Below are 14,777 nucleotides of genomic sequence, written 5' to 3'. Positions count from 1 at the left end.
CACTACCTCCTGGAGGAAAAACGAGGGGAGTGGGGGGCACAGTGCGCGCTGATTCTTTATCTGCTTAGGCAGCGGCAGGCTGCCTGCGGCCAAGGGTCAACCGAGGTGGGGGGGGGGGGGGCGACACTCGCGCACCCGCGGCTCCTCCAGGCCCAGTCAGACCAGCCCCCCGCGCCACCGAGTAGGCACTCAGCCCTCTGGGTCAGGGGGCGTCTGGGGCCAAAAGGAAAGGACTGCGGCGTGTCTCCGGACAGGGACTCCCTCACGTACCCCGCGCACACATAACCCTAGGGTCTCCCCGGGCCCCCAGCCGCACGATCCTCTCTCCAAGTAACCCCGGCGCGAGCGCGGACACACGCACGACTACGAGCCCTGGCGGGACCGATCCCCGCGGGAGATCGCGGCCCACGCTCGTCCTCACTACGCCGCGATCTGCGGTCCCCGCCCCCCCAACACACACACGCAAGAGCGGTGTGTACACACACAAACAGCTGGGCGGAGGAGACGACGCCTCTCTTCTCGGGGTGGGGATGCACACCGCGGCGCCGGCCACCCCTCCCCTTCACACGCCGCACCCCCTTCTCTGTTCACACCTGCCCCTCACCCCCAAGTGTGAAAACTCCACAAAACCAAACAGCAAACGCCGAGCCCCTGAGGGGCTCAGACCCCCGACTGTCATTTAACGTCAATGGAGAGAGGTACCCAACTCAGACGCGCAGTCCCCGGGACGCCTCCTCCAGTTGCACTCAGGCTCCGGAACGCGGCCCTCAGGGGCACCAGACCTCCGCCGCAGACCAGCCACCGCCCCCTGCCCGTCGCCCCCCACCCCCACCCCTACCACAGCGTCCGGGACAGTCACCTCCTTGCTGAAGAACCCGAGCTGGAGCCCACTCCACTCCGGCTCGGGTCACCCGCCACCGCGAGCTGGCTTTTCCGAGCCTGTCAACTTAACCCCGGCTCCGCCGGACGGATCTATCCTCCAAGCCCAATTACACCGCGGCGACAGGAATAACAATTTTTAAAAAGCCAACAGAATCACCGCTGTGGGGAATGTCCAAAGCTGCGACCGCAATGGATCCACCGATCCGGTTTCCTCCTCTGTTCCCATCCCCCGCGCCCCCGCGGCCCGCGGGCTCACCGGGGACGGAGGGAGGGTGCAGACTGTCTAGACGACAGACATCCCCGCGCCCGTGGGGAAGGGCGCGCACACACACTCACTCACACGCGGCCGCTGCCACAGACACAATCAGTCACCAGAGGAGGGAGGGGCGGCGCGGAGACACTCTCCCCGGGCCCCTCCGGGAGCCGCGAGCGCAGCAGCCTCCGGCCCGTAGCTGCCACCCGGAGCCGCGCTCCCTACCTCTGCCCAAAGCTCGGTCAGAACAGCTGCAAGTTTGGCCGGTACTAAACCAACTGCTTGATGCAGCAAATGCGGGCTTCAAAACAAAAGGGAGAGGAATCACGCTCGCTCTCGTCCTCCCCCCAGGTCGGAATCCGGCACACGACAGCGGCCACACAGCGCGGCTCAGCGCGAGCCGGGCTCCAGCCGTAAGCCCCTCAAGAACCCCCCTCCTCACTGGAGCCCCAGGGCTACGGCTGCCCTACGCGCGGGGAAACTAGCAGGGAAGGGGCAAACCTGGGCAGGGGGGCGAGATCGGGCAGTGCGGTCCTGGACAGAGGCGGGGACGCTGAATGGGCGCGGACGCCTGGCTGCCCCGGGAGCAGGGAGGGCGGAAGGGGGCTAATTGTTGGGGGCGGTTTTCCCGGATTTATCTATAAACACGCGCACGTCACGCAGCCCTCCTCGCGGGTCCCCGAATCGATCCGCAAGCGGAGATGACTAAAATAGGGGGGCCGACGGGGGGATGCTCACCTCAGGGTTCCTCAGGCCGCCTCTCCGAGCCGGAGTCGGGGTGTGGGGGGAGGGGGCAGGGAAGGAGAAGGGAGGGAGGAGGCTCGGGAGAGCCGACTACTGCCGCGAGTTCCGCGCGTCCCGGCCGCCGAGGGGCTCCGGCGCCCCAGCGCAAAAACCCAGCCGAGAGGGGAGGGAGGGAGGGAAGGGAAAGAGGGAGGGAGGGGCGGGGGGGGGGAAGGAGTAGAGGAAAGAAAAAAAAAATGATCCCTGCTCTGACACAGGGAAAGAGAATGTAGGAGAGTGACGTCCAGTCCCCGCCCTCCCCTCCGGCCACGTGCAAAGACTTGAAAGGAAAGAGGGCGGCGGGAGGCCTGCTGGGTAATGTAGTTCGTCTTTCTTTCCCGGGATGGCGGGCCCTGGAGATCTGGGCGCCGCCGGGACGCCGGGGACGCGGCCAGAGCAGGAGAGACAGCCCAGTCTAGCCACGCCAAAGCCTGCCGCCCAACGCCCGCTCCTCTCCCCGCACGCGCTGGCGCGGCCCTGGGTGGGGACCCCTGAGTGGGGAGAACTCGGGGCTTAGGCGCGGTCCAGGCTTGTAGGGAAAAATTTGGTTTCAGGAACAGGACGGCTTTAAGAATGAGGACTTCCTTGCTCTAAGTGCTATGTCCGTCCTAATGGCAGATAAAAGGGAGCTTTGTGTACGCACTGGACGGCTCAAGTGTAGTTATTAACGCTGCATTAAATGCCGACGTCTGTTATTGAGATGCATATGTTATAATTAACATTTGAACATCTCTGTAGCAGGGGCGGGATGTTGTAATTAGATATGCACTTTGCAACCGATTAATTTTCCATTGGCCATGCTAAGGGCTAAGTCAGGGGACGCGGTGGCTGGGAGAATTCAATGCAATGGATAATTCAGTAATCACTTAACCAAATCACCACTGTTTTCTGAGTACCTACTAGGTGCCAGGCGCTGAGCTTGGCACAGAGAAGCCTTCTGGAGAAATATATGCTGTACACCCTCCAAGCAAAGGGTTTAGAAACTCATGGAAGGAACTATGTGACACGTTTATCTGCCGTAGAAATCCATTTATTAATTCATATAACATTTGGTGAGCAATCTCCACAGACGGGGCCTGTCTGGGAATGCCACGACAAGTGAGACTGTCAGTCCCTGCCCTCAAAGAGCTCAAAGTCTAATGTACAGACCACAGTCAATGAAAGCATAGGGGATGGGTCAACATTTAACACAGGGATAAGCATAAAGTTAAATGGAAACCTCCGGAGGCTCTTCTCAGGAGGAGCAGACTACCAGGATGGAGGGTAGATGGGGCTGGGAGATAGTTAGGGAAGGCTTCCTGGAGGAGGTAGTACTTTAGCTAAGAATCACTAAGATTTTTAACAAAGGGAAAGAAAGGGGTGGGCCTCTAACTAAGGCTCCAGATGAGAGATAAGAGAGCAAATTCGGAAAGTCCCAGCAATTCCACAGGGCAGAAGGAGGGCCACAAAAGTGGGGTCCGGGATAAAGGGTGGGTCTTGAGGGCAGAAGGAGCCTGGGATGGCTTTTCACCAAAGGTGGGGCTTGCAGTGGGCCTTGGAGGAGGGGTGGGTTTTTTTCTGAGAGTGTCCTGCTTTGAGACTCAGCGTTCGAGAAGCCATCAAAGGAAAGAAGCTGCATCCACAGTCACATCCAGTAAGGCAGCTCATTTGACTTGTACTAAAGGGCATGGAGGCGTGTCACCCCCTCCCTTCTAGAGGGAGGCGGCAGGCCCATGGTCATGTATTTGTAAGAGGCAGAGTGGGTACCAGAAGCCAGCTGTCTGAGTGCCAGGCCCAGTCCCTGCGCCAGAGGAACGTGTTTAAGCACACCTGACTCTTCCCACTGGTTTGTCCCTCAGCATTTATACCTCATTGGCTCAGCAGTTATTTTTATGTTTTAACATCTGGATGATTTCCTGGGTTTACAAAATATGAAGTGATAGTGCGCGAGTCTCTCCACTCAGCAAATTCTCATTTATCTGCCTTTTGTTGTCAGTGCTGTTTTGCACATTGTGTGATCTGTGCGCTGTCTGCAAAGAAACAAGAATGCAATTGTCTGGGTCTTGGTTTTGAGTTTGTTTTAAATCACAGCCCCGGAGGTGAGAACAGGATCCACCCCCAGAGGTGAGGAGAGCTTGAGCAACATGCAGAATGCAAAACATCCGTGGAGAGCACACGCCTCTGTTTCTGGGCTGTGCCTGCAGTGAGGCCAGTGGTGGGGTCGCAGACTTAAGAGTCAGCCTGACCCCTCAGCTTGAATGCCAGGCATGACACTTCCTGGATCTGTGACCTTGGGCAGTTTACTTCACCTCCAGATTAGTGACCTTGGACAGCTTATTCAACGTTTATTGGCCTTGTGAGAGCCAATGGCGACAGTGCATTTCAACCGGCTCCTTTGCACAGCAATGCTCCATGATGGCTGATCCCTTTCCCTGTCCCGTGGTCTTTCTGGGCCAGGAGAATGATCCTTCAATTTTTTACTGCACTTAGGCCCGCAGAGCTGGTGCTGCAAGGAGCGTTCCTGGAGGTGACTCATCTTCATGTGTGAAGTAGGCTAGGTTTGTCTTCAAGGAAACTTCACCCAGTTTTAGTCCTTGGCTCCTGTAGGCTCAGCTCCCCTAACCCTCTCCAGCTGACGGTGGTTACACTCTCCCCTCCCCACCCTGACGCTCAAGTGTCCCATCAAGTGTCACACCACCCAAGGCCACTTCTCTGGACTTCCCACCCATCAACGCTTACCTCCTGCTTTGCACGTCCCCAGAGCCTGGCTCTCTGCTTTACTGCCAGTCTAATCAACCTTCATCAGTGGATGATAAGAGTCTTTTCATTCTCTCATCCGACTGACATTTTTGTCTTCTTATCGAAAGCTCTCTGAAATGGCCTCTGCTGATGGGGCTCTCAGGCTGGAATGGGGGTCTCTGAGAGGAAGACTCTGTGGGTCACTCAGACTAGAAACTGTGGGCTTCCCAGTGCGGGAGGCCTGGGGCTTACTTGGTCCCTCTGTGGTGTCTTCCTCTGTTCTGCAGTCAATCTTATGCCCAACTTGCAAGCTTAGGTCAGAGGCGCTGCTGGATGCAGAGTCAATGGACCGACACTGGATTTGGTTAATTATGGCAGATTTGAATTGCTGAGAGTTGCCTTTGTCTGGCTTGTCACCACATAGCCTAGAAATTAAAAGCCAGACTGTTTCTCTCTGATTTTAGCTGTTGCGTTTCCTAATCCATACTTTCCTCAGGTATTAGCCAAAGGGAATATTTCTCTTTTCTTCCCATTTCCTCTTCTTCCTCCTACCAGCCCTTCCTCCATCAGTCAGTACTTTTATTGAAGGCCTGGTGGGACCCCACCAGAGTGCAGGGGCCAAGAAATGGCCTGCTTTCTGGAGCTGCGGAGGCCAGGCTGGTACCCATGAGATAACAGAAGAACTGATGGAGTGCTGTCCTGCATGAGGGTGCTGTTACGTGAACAAAGCGTTCCTAGTAAGCTGGAATGTCAGAGAAGACTTCTGGGAGGAAAGTGAGACTGGATCCACTTATAACTTCCCATCAGGAGGAGGTCAGCAGCAACCTAAATCCCAGTTTTGTAACATTGGCCTGGGAGGGATTGCAGAAGTCGTGTCTTTACGTGAGAGCTAGAGAGTGGGTTTATCCTGCATCAGTTAGGTGGCCAGTGACCCCTCAGAAGGAAGGAAGTTGTCTTAGTGTCTCCGTTCTGGTACTGTGGTGTTGGCCTGGAGAGATAACGGCTTGATAGAACCAGGTTAAATTTCACCCTTGCCTCATCTCAGCTTCCACTACAGAACCCCAAAGACCAACACCTGAAAGGCAGATGGAACGTGATCCTCCAGGCTTGAAGCTGGTGGTGGAGAAAGAGCATCGACAGAAAATGATGAGCTTGAGAAAAGCGAAAGCTGAATAAGAAATAAACCAACAAAAGTTTGTTTGGCATACGCTACTCATAAGGCATTGCCAGGCACCAGGGGAACCAACTGTGTGAAACGAGTTTCCAGGCCCCACCTGCCCCTATCCTGCTGTATGACAGCCCCTCTCTCTGGGCCTCAGTTTCCACACCTGTAAAATGGGAGGGTCTATGCTCTCTAAGATTATTTTCAAAACCTGAAGTTATCCTTTCGAAAAATTTTTAGTCCAGCTGCCAAAAGAAGCTAAAAGTTGAGTAGCCAAAAGCATGAATTTTAAGCTGTTTAATTCCAGCCGAGCAGGAAGGGTTTGTAATAGTCATTTAACAAAGCCCTGTAATCCGTGAGGGAACAGAAGACAAGCAGATCTTGTCTTGCAAGATTCAAGGGCAGTAAGTGAAATCCATGAATCGTCAAGCATTCCTCAATTTGTTTCACGGTCAGACCTCACAGGTCAGTGGCATGAGCCGCTCATCCATAGACGGACTTGCAGATGCCGAGGACTTGGGCAAAGATACACCCCCACGTGCCTGCAGGAGACAGGTTTCATCGTTTGTCAGGCTATACTGTAGAAGAACTGTGCTCCCTTTATCCTGGGAGGGGCGGCCAGGCTTATTGGACCAGGGGCATACACCTGATCTGAGGGATTCCAGGCCATTGGCTAGGCCTGGACTTAGGTGGCCCTGGCTCCAGCAGATGAACTGAGCCAATCAGATTCCCTTTTGCAAGAATCTGCAGGAAGAGGCTGAGAGACTACTGCTCAAGGTGCCTCTGCTCTCTTCGGGCAGGTGAGGGAAGGAGGGGCTTGCTGCCTTGATGGACCAGGTGCAAGAGGAGGATGTAGAGGAGGAGGGTAAAGGGAGGAAGAGGGAAGGAGAGAGGTGTATGGAGTAGCTGCAGTTCCTCTACTATACCTCTCTTGGATTCCTGATCTCTCTGTATCTTTATAGCAATTCCCTTTAATTTGCACTAGGTTGAAGAGGCTTCTGATTTCTGTAATCCAAAGATCCACATCTAGAAGAGCCTGAAAGAGAAAAAGTGCAGAGAGACGTGCAGCCCTTATGATCCCTGTAGCTTAGAGTTTCCGCCTCTAAAGATGTTCTTCCCTTTCCCATCCTAGATGTCTCCCTCTTCAGCTAGTTTGTAATCCCTGGCTCCTAAATCTTTATTCTGAAATGTCTGCAGAATAACTTGGCCTTGAACCTTCCACAGCCTCTAAATATCCTTTTCCAAGAAAAATAGCTAATGTATTAATTGAGCAATTACTATTTGCCAGACAACAAACAAAACCCTTTCTGTGCTTTGTTTTATGTAGTCAACATTGCAACTTTTACAGTAGAAGGAACTGAGGCTAGGAGGGGTGAGAAACCTGCCAGGGGTACACAGCCAGCAAGTACGTGGTGGTCCATTCAGGACTGTGGACCCCAGAGCCAGGGAGCTTAACCATAACCCCTTATCTCCAAACATCAGGATCCACCTTCCCTAAGTTTCTGGAAAGCACCTTTCCTCCAGCTGCAGGAAACATCCTTCTTCCTTACTGGTGCATTTATAATGAGGTGCTTATTTTCCTTTTAAACCGAGACTTCGGAGATGAGTGTGTGCGTTTATTTGTATATATCTGAGGCCCCAAGTGAGTCTGTGCTGTAAAAGAATGATCATTGTTCCTTTACCTCATCGGTCAAAAACAATTTTTGATCTACATCGATGTTTGTCATTTATTTAGTTATTTATTGCTTTATTACATTTATCAAAATAGAGATTTTATTTTTTTTTCCAGTTTTATTGAGCTATAACCAACATAAAAGTAGATACTTTAAATGAGGGTCTAAAGATGAAATAAGTATTTTTAAATAATTTTAAATTTTTTTTACAAATTAATGATTCCTTTTGCTCTTAGGGAAGCTTATTTTTTGTGTAAATTTAACTTAAAGGTGAACATCAATAAATATCACAAGATTTTCTTCTGGAATGCAAGTGGCTTGTTTTAGAACACACACACAGAGACACCCCTGTGGGGCCCGCATGCCATACCCTGGATTTGGGATGTTTGTCATGTTCCCCAGTTTGTTAATAATACAAGAGTTTCAGGAAATAATGAAGATGCAGTCAGCTAGATCTGAGTGACAGTTCATTCCTTTTCTGACTTATTTATTACCCCAGCAGTTTTTATTTTTTGTGTTTTAAACCAGTGATTTATTGTGTATAATTGTAACAGTTGAGATAGCATTACTTATGCATTATTCATCCAGCTTTTCAGTCACTTAATAAAATGAAAAACAGATTTCTATGTTATTAAAAAGTCTTTAGAGACACCATCTGAAAAATCACTTAAATGACCTCTTTTTTTTAACCTAATGTTTAAGTATATCCAATGTGTTTGCTCTAAGTTTGATATCATGAATGAGAAATACACACAAAATATGTATTCTTCTAGGCTTAGAGGACCTCACTGTTTAGGTCAGATGAAAAGACAGACACATTTTAAGCAAACATGGCAGCATAAGACAAAAATCTGAAACATGCCCGAGGTATGTTCAGGGAAGGAGGAGCCTGGAGAACTGAGTAGCAGGGAAAGTATTACAGGAAAAGTGGCCTGAGCCAGGCTTTGAGGTCTGAGTGTAGTTTGCATGGGAAGCGAATAGGAAGGTGCCTTCCCTGTGGGCGAACAGCAGGAGTTTATAAATGGGAATTAACGAAGGGGTAAGGGGGAGGAGAAGGACAAAGGGAAAAAGGAAGCAGTAAGTCCAGAAAGGCAGTGATGGGGAGATGATTTGAGCCTGGACTCAGAACACACACAGACCAGAGTGTGAATCTCTCCATCACCTTTTATAACCAGGTGACAGCCTTGGGCAGGTTAAGCTCTCTGAGCTTCCGTGTCTTCTATAAATTGGAAAAATAATTGAGACTTCCCTGGTAAATTGTCATGAGGATGAAACAAGATCACGTGTATGGAGCACTCAGCGCGTTGTAAGGGCTCAGTGAAGGTTAGCTTTTATTTTTTGGTTCTTGTTTTTGTTGTTACACTGGAGACACACTGGATGGGACCTCGAATGAAAATCTGAGCAATTTGGACTTCATCCTGTGGCCCAGGGAAGAGAGGTTAGATTCTGTTCCTGGGTGGTAATTCGAACACAGTGGAATGTGCCCCAGTCATCCATTGCAGCTTGAGCTGAGGTCCCGTCATCCTCATCCACACCTTCAGGGCGGCCTCTGCAGGGTCAGCAGAACCTGGGAATAAGGATAAGACCTCTGGGTGCTCCAAGGAGCCGAAATCCTCTCACCCACGTGCAGACATAAAAAGGCACATCCCACCTCTTTCTCCGTTTTGACAATATTGATTATCAAATTTGTTTATACTCCGTTCTTTCCAGAAAAGACTTGAGACAGCTTCTTAAATTCTAAAGTATACTTTGTATATGAAAATAGGAGTTTACACAAAAGACACTTTATGAGATGATTATACCTTTTACAAAAGGAGTAAACATAGTTTCTTTAAATAGCAGCTCATCTGGTATATTCAGCATCAGATCTGATTGACAAAATTTTGCTCTGCTAGCAACTTTTCCAGAAAGTGTTGATGGTATTAGTGTGATTTATAGCGCTGACTGGTTCTGATCAAGTTTGGTACTTGAATAAAGGGTATAAGAAGCCCTTGAACTTGTTTTGTGCCACCTTAAACCAAAATAAGGGCTCTGCTATATTTTTTAATGAATTTCTGTAAAATCTGAGATGTGCAGAGCTAAGCCATTGAATTGACTCTGGTCTAGAGACCACTGAGCTGCCAGTTGGTCAGGGAAGCCTGCTTGGAGGAGGTGGCAAAGGAGGTTTTCAGAAAAACAAGGAAAAATGCCAGTTGAATTGAGACCATTGAATGCGAGACCATCCCAGGAGGAGGGAGAAGTGTGGGGAGCTGTTGGGGCTGCCCCTCTCCCTGCAGGGCAGCAGCAGAGGCGGCCTGCCAGCCTGGAACCTTGGATAAGCCACAGAAGAGACAGGCGCCGACTGGTGACAGTTCTCCTGTCCCCTATCCTAGAAAACAGTTTTGGTCTGACACAGAAATCAGGGATGCAACACTCCCTTCCGGCTATGCTTGATTTCAGGCCTTATCAGGCGTACCCTTTCAGTGGGCATGTTGCCATGACAACCTTATAGTCACTGGAGGGCATCTATAATTGGTAGAAAATGGCATTAATTTAGTTAGAGTTTTTTTTTTTTTCCTGGGAGGAGTTTCAGTCCAGGGCTACTTTAAGTACGAGGATTCAGATGTAATCTTTTTGCCTGAGCAGACTAATAACCACCTTGTAAGTTAATTACTAAGCCAGCACCAGTGAACTCTTCTGCTGTCGATTGAGTTGTAATTTTTGAATACCAGCTTCTTGGGCGGGGCCTAGCGCTGTGGTTACCCAGATGCAGGTCTTAACCTACGCTCTGCTTCATGAAGCCACTCGGCTGTGGAATTAGCTCCAGGGGTGCTTGTGAAATGTGAGCACGTCCTGAGTGGCCCACCTGTCAGCTAGGACAGGCGTTCATTTCCGCCAAAGAACAGATTGTCCCCACTGTCACTTCTCCTTTTTCTACAGGCTCCTGCCCCCTGGTATCTTCTCATTTCCTAGGCGTAGAAAACCTCCACTCTTGGAATCATAGGGTTTATTTTTTTTTCCCCAAATTTTTAAATCTTGGGGAGGTGGCTATAGCTTAGTTGTAGAATGCATGCTTAGCATCCGTAAGGTCCTAGGCTTAATCCCCAGTACCTCCATTAAAAAAAAGTTTTTTTAATTTTAAAAAATTATAGTGAAATAAATCTAACATAAAATGGACCATCCTAGCTTTGGCTAAGTGTTCAGTTCAGCAGCTCTAAGTACATTCACACTGCCATGCTACCATCTACTCACACACCTCTTCGGTTTGCAAACCTGAAGCTCTGGGCCCCTTACACAAGAACTCTCTGTTCTCCCCTCCCGCCAGACCCTGGTGACCACCATTCCACTTTTCGTCTCCATGAATTTAACTACTTTAGGGACCTCAGATGAGTGGAATCATACAGCACGTCCTTTTGCGACTGGCTTATTTCACTTAGCATGATGTCCTCACATTTCATCTATGTTATAGCATGTGTCAGAATTTCCTTCTTTTTAAGGCTGAATAATATTCCCTCTTATGTGTGTATCACATTTTCTTCGTTCATCTGTCGGTGGACATTTGGGCTGTTTCCACCTCTTGGCTGTTGTGACTAATGCTTTCAGTGACCATGGGTGTGCAATATATCTTAAGATCTTGCTTTCAGTTCTTTGGGGCATATACCCAGGAGTTGAACCACTGGATCAGATAATAGTACTATTTTTAATTTCTTGAGGAACCACCAGACTGTTCTCCATAGTAGCTGCAGCATTTTACTTTCCCACCAATAGTGCACAAGGGTTCCAACTTCTCTACTTCCTGGCCAACATTTTTGTTTTGTTTTGTTTTGTTTTGTTTTTCTACAGTGGCCATCCTAATAGGTACAAATGGTCATAATAATTTTTTTATTAAAGAGAGGGCCTGTCTAACCTAATCATTTATTAACACTTCTACTAATGGCAATTATGCTAGCTGATATTAATTGAGCACATAGCACATGGTAGTCACTTCTATTAGGGGTCTTCAAAGAAACAGAACCAACATGCTAGCCACATAGAGATGTAAGAGGAGGCTTTCTATAGGAATTGGCTCACACATTATGGAGGCCAATGTCTGCAAGCCAGACACCCAGGAAATCCAGTGGTGTAATTCAGTCCTCAGAAGGCTTGAATCAGGAGCACTGATGCCCCAGGGCAGGATAAAATGGGTCTCTCAGCTCAAGCAGAGAGATAGAATTTGCCCTTCCTCCACCTTTTTGTTCTAGCCAAGCCCTCGGCAGACTGAATGATGCCTGTCCACATTGGTGGGAAGGTAGGGGGGCAATCTTCTTTACTTAGTCCACCAATTCAAATACTAATCTTTTCATGAAGACACCCTCACAGACACACCCAGGAATAATGCTTTATCACTATCTGGGCATCCCTTCACCCAGTCAAGTTGATGCAGAAAATTAACCATTACAACACTCTATGTTACTTATCCCATTTAATTTTCATATCAACTTTATCATTTCCATTTTATAGATGAAGAAACTGAAACCCAGAGAGTTTATAGAAGCCATGGTTTGCCCAACCAAAGTCATACAACCAAGTAATCATTGTATACCACCAAAGGAGGCTACAGGATCCCTCAACACAGAAAGAAACCCTCTCCGGAGAAACAAGACAACCTCTAGTAATGCAATTCTTTTCTTACGTTTCTAAAATTAAGTGTCTTTCCTGGTGATGACAACAAAAAATAATGAAGACAGTAACGATGTTAAAGAAGAAAAAAGGAATTGAATATAACCAAATGTTCAGCTATAATCTCCATAATGTGAAAAAAAACCCCTCAATATTTGAGTATTTCATATTCACAGAGAACTAAATTAGAAGGTGATTACTCGTATAATGGAATTATTTGCTTTATAGAAGGATTCACTGAATTATCCTCTTCTGAGATGAGCTTTCCCCATTCATTTAAAACAGGAATTAATTTATAACAATGTGATGTACCTATAGATCCCCCAGAACACATCTATTGCACAGCATGAAGCCAAGTCAAGTTGCTAAAATGGTTTTGATTACTGGATAATGATAGTGGGGAATACTTGTTCACTTTAGCATTGGAGGATTCTAACTATAAAAGGATTTGCAGACCCAACTATCAAACCACTATCCTTAATCTTGGTGCAGTGACGAAGGACTAGAGAAATGCCAAAAGGTGAGTGGAGGAGGTGATTAAGCAAGTGATTTGCAAGCACCGACCAGAAGAAGGGATCCCTTGAAAACTCCTTACAAGACGTAAATAACAATCCAAGCCAAACTGAGATCTTTTCCGGTATGGCTAATGCTAATAGGGACCTAGAGGACGAGAGAGCCATGGCTTTGCTATGCATTTGGCAGCCTCTCCTGACCTTCTCATGGAAAAGCAGAAGAAATGTCCCGTGGAAGACAACACGTGACCAGATGAGCACTTTCTTCTGGCTTTTTGGTTAAGATGTTATGTTGGTAGGTTTCTGTCCAGGCAATCAACACTCAGTAGGCAAATTCCCACCTTATCAATTAGGAATTTCAGCTTCAGAAACTCAAATTACATTGGCATAAAAAACAATAGGGATTTTCTCTCACATTAAAAAAAAAAGTTGGTGCAACCACTTTGGAAGACAGTTCAGGCAGTTTTTTACAGAACTAAACATAATCTTACCATGGGATCCAGCAATCACGTTTTTGATTATTTACCCAAAAGAATTAAAAATGGACGTCCACACAAAAACCTGCACATGGATGTTTATGGCAGATTTATTCATAATTTCCAAAACTTGGAAGCCACCAAGAAGTCCTCCAGTAGGTGAATGAGTAAACAAACTGTGGTACCTCCAGGCAATGGATTATTATTCAGCAGTAAAAAGAAATGAGCTCTCAAGTCATGAAAAGACCTGGAGGAAACTTAAATGTATATTGCTAAATGGAAGAAGCCAATCTGAAAATGCTGTGTGATTGCAACTGTGTGACCTTCTGGAAAAGACAAAACTGTGGTAACACAGTAAAGAGACTAGTGGTTGCTAAGGGTTCCTGGGATTTTTAAGGCAGTGAAAATACTTTGTATGATACTGTGATGGTGGATACAAGTCCTTATATATTTGTCCAAACCCATAGAATGTACACCACCAGGAGTGAACCCTAATGTAAACTGTGGAGTTCAGTTAATGATAATGAATCAGTGTTGGCTCATCAATTGTAACAAATAGACCACACTCAGGCAAGATTAATAATAGGGGCAACTGTGGGGGTCGGGAGGGGAGATACGGGAACTCTCTGTACTTTCTGCTCCATTTTTATGTAAATCCAAAACTGCTCAAAAAGTAAAATCTATTAATTAAAAAAAAAGAAAAAAGCAAGGCTGAGAGACAAAAAAAGTCCAGAGTTCAGCAAGCTCATGTTGGAATGATGGCTCCGTGTTTATCAGAGCCCCAGCTGCTTCCGTCTTCCTACACGATCCTCCCCAGCACCCGGCTCCATCCTCTAAGAGGGCTGTGGTCACAAAACAGTGACTTGAACTCTGGCCACCTAAATGCCATATGACAGTAGGGACATGGAAGGAGAGGCAAAGGGACACTTGATTCTCTACCTATTAAGTCCCCTTTAAAATAGTTCCCAATCACTGTGCTGCACACCAGAAACTAACTCAACATTGTAAGTCAACTAGATTTTAATTAAAAAAAAAAAGAGAGAGTTCTTATTTACAAAATAGAAACAGACTCGACTCACAGACGTAGAAAAAAGAAAACAAACTTACATTTACCAGGGAGGGTAGAGGGTGGGAATGGATAAATTGGGAGTTTGAGATTTGCAGATACTAACCAATATATATAAAATAGATAAACAACAAGTTTATACTGTATAGCCCAGGGAACCATATGCAATATCTTGTAGTAATTTATGGTGCAAAAGAATATGAAAACGAATATATGTATATTCCTATAAGACTGAAGTACTGTGCTGTACACCAGAGATTGACAGAACATTGTAAACTGACTATGCTTCAATAAATAAATAAATAATAAATAAATATATATATATATATATATATATTATATGTATATAATAGGGGGAAAAAAAGAGTTCCTAATTAAGACCAGATTGGGAGTTAGATGGTATTAAGGAAGTGTTCATTTTGTCAGGTATGATACTGGGACTGTGGTTGTGTTAAAAAAGAAATGACCCCCTTGGAGAGACACTCAACTCAAAGAGGTAGGCACTCATATTAATTCCATCTTACAGATGAGGAACTTGAGGCTTGAAAAGTACAGTATTTGCCGAAGTAACCCAGGTAGTAAGTGCTGGAGCTAGGACTCAAATTTGAGGCATT

The 14,777-nt window shown here is 47.2% G+C and overlaps 1 protein-coding gene across 9 annotated transcripts in view; it reads right to left on the bottom strand.

Annotated features, from left to right (window-relative positions):
* The window catches only part of CTIF (cap binding complex dependent translation initiation factor), a 286,942-nt gene extending 284,804 nt beyond the window's left edge, over positions 1-2,138 (bottom strand). For 2 of the 9 annotated variants that reach the window (XM_032470568.1, XM_032470576.1), the window contains exon 1: positions 1,874-2,137. The gene's annotated coding sequence lies outside the window, so the exon portion shown is untranslated. Of the gene's footprint in view, positions 1-859; positions 883-1,636; positions 1,661-1,873 lie in introns of those variants that run through there. The other 7 variants (XM_032470573.1, XM_032470577.1, XM_032470569.1 and 4 more) reach the window with 6 other exon arrangements.
* Positions 2,139-14,777: the final 12,639 nt, after the last annotated feature.

This window comes from Camelus ferus, chromosome 30 (genome assembly GCF_009834535.1).
Source record: "Camelus ferus isolate YT-003-E chromosome 30, BCGSAC_Cfer_1.0, whole genome shotgun sequence".
NCBI classification, from domain to species: domain Eukaryota; kingdom Metazoa; phylum Chordata; class Mammalia; order Artiodactyla; family Camelidae; genus Camelus; species Camelus ferus.
Note: the sequence above shows the minus strand (reverse complement) of the source record. Positions and strands in the feature narration are given on the sequence as shown.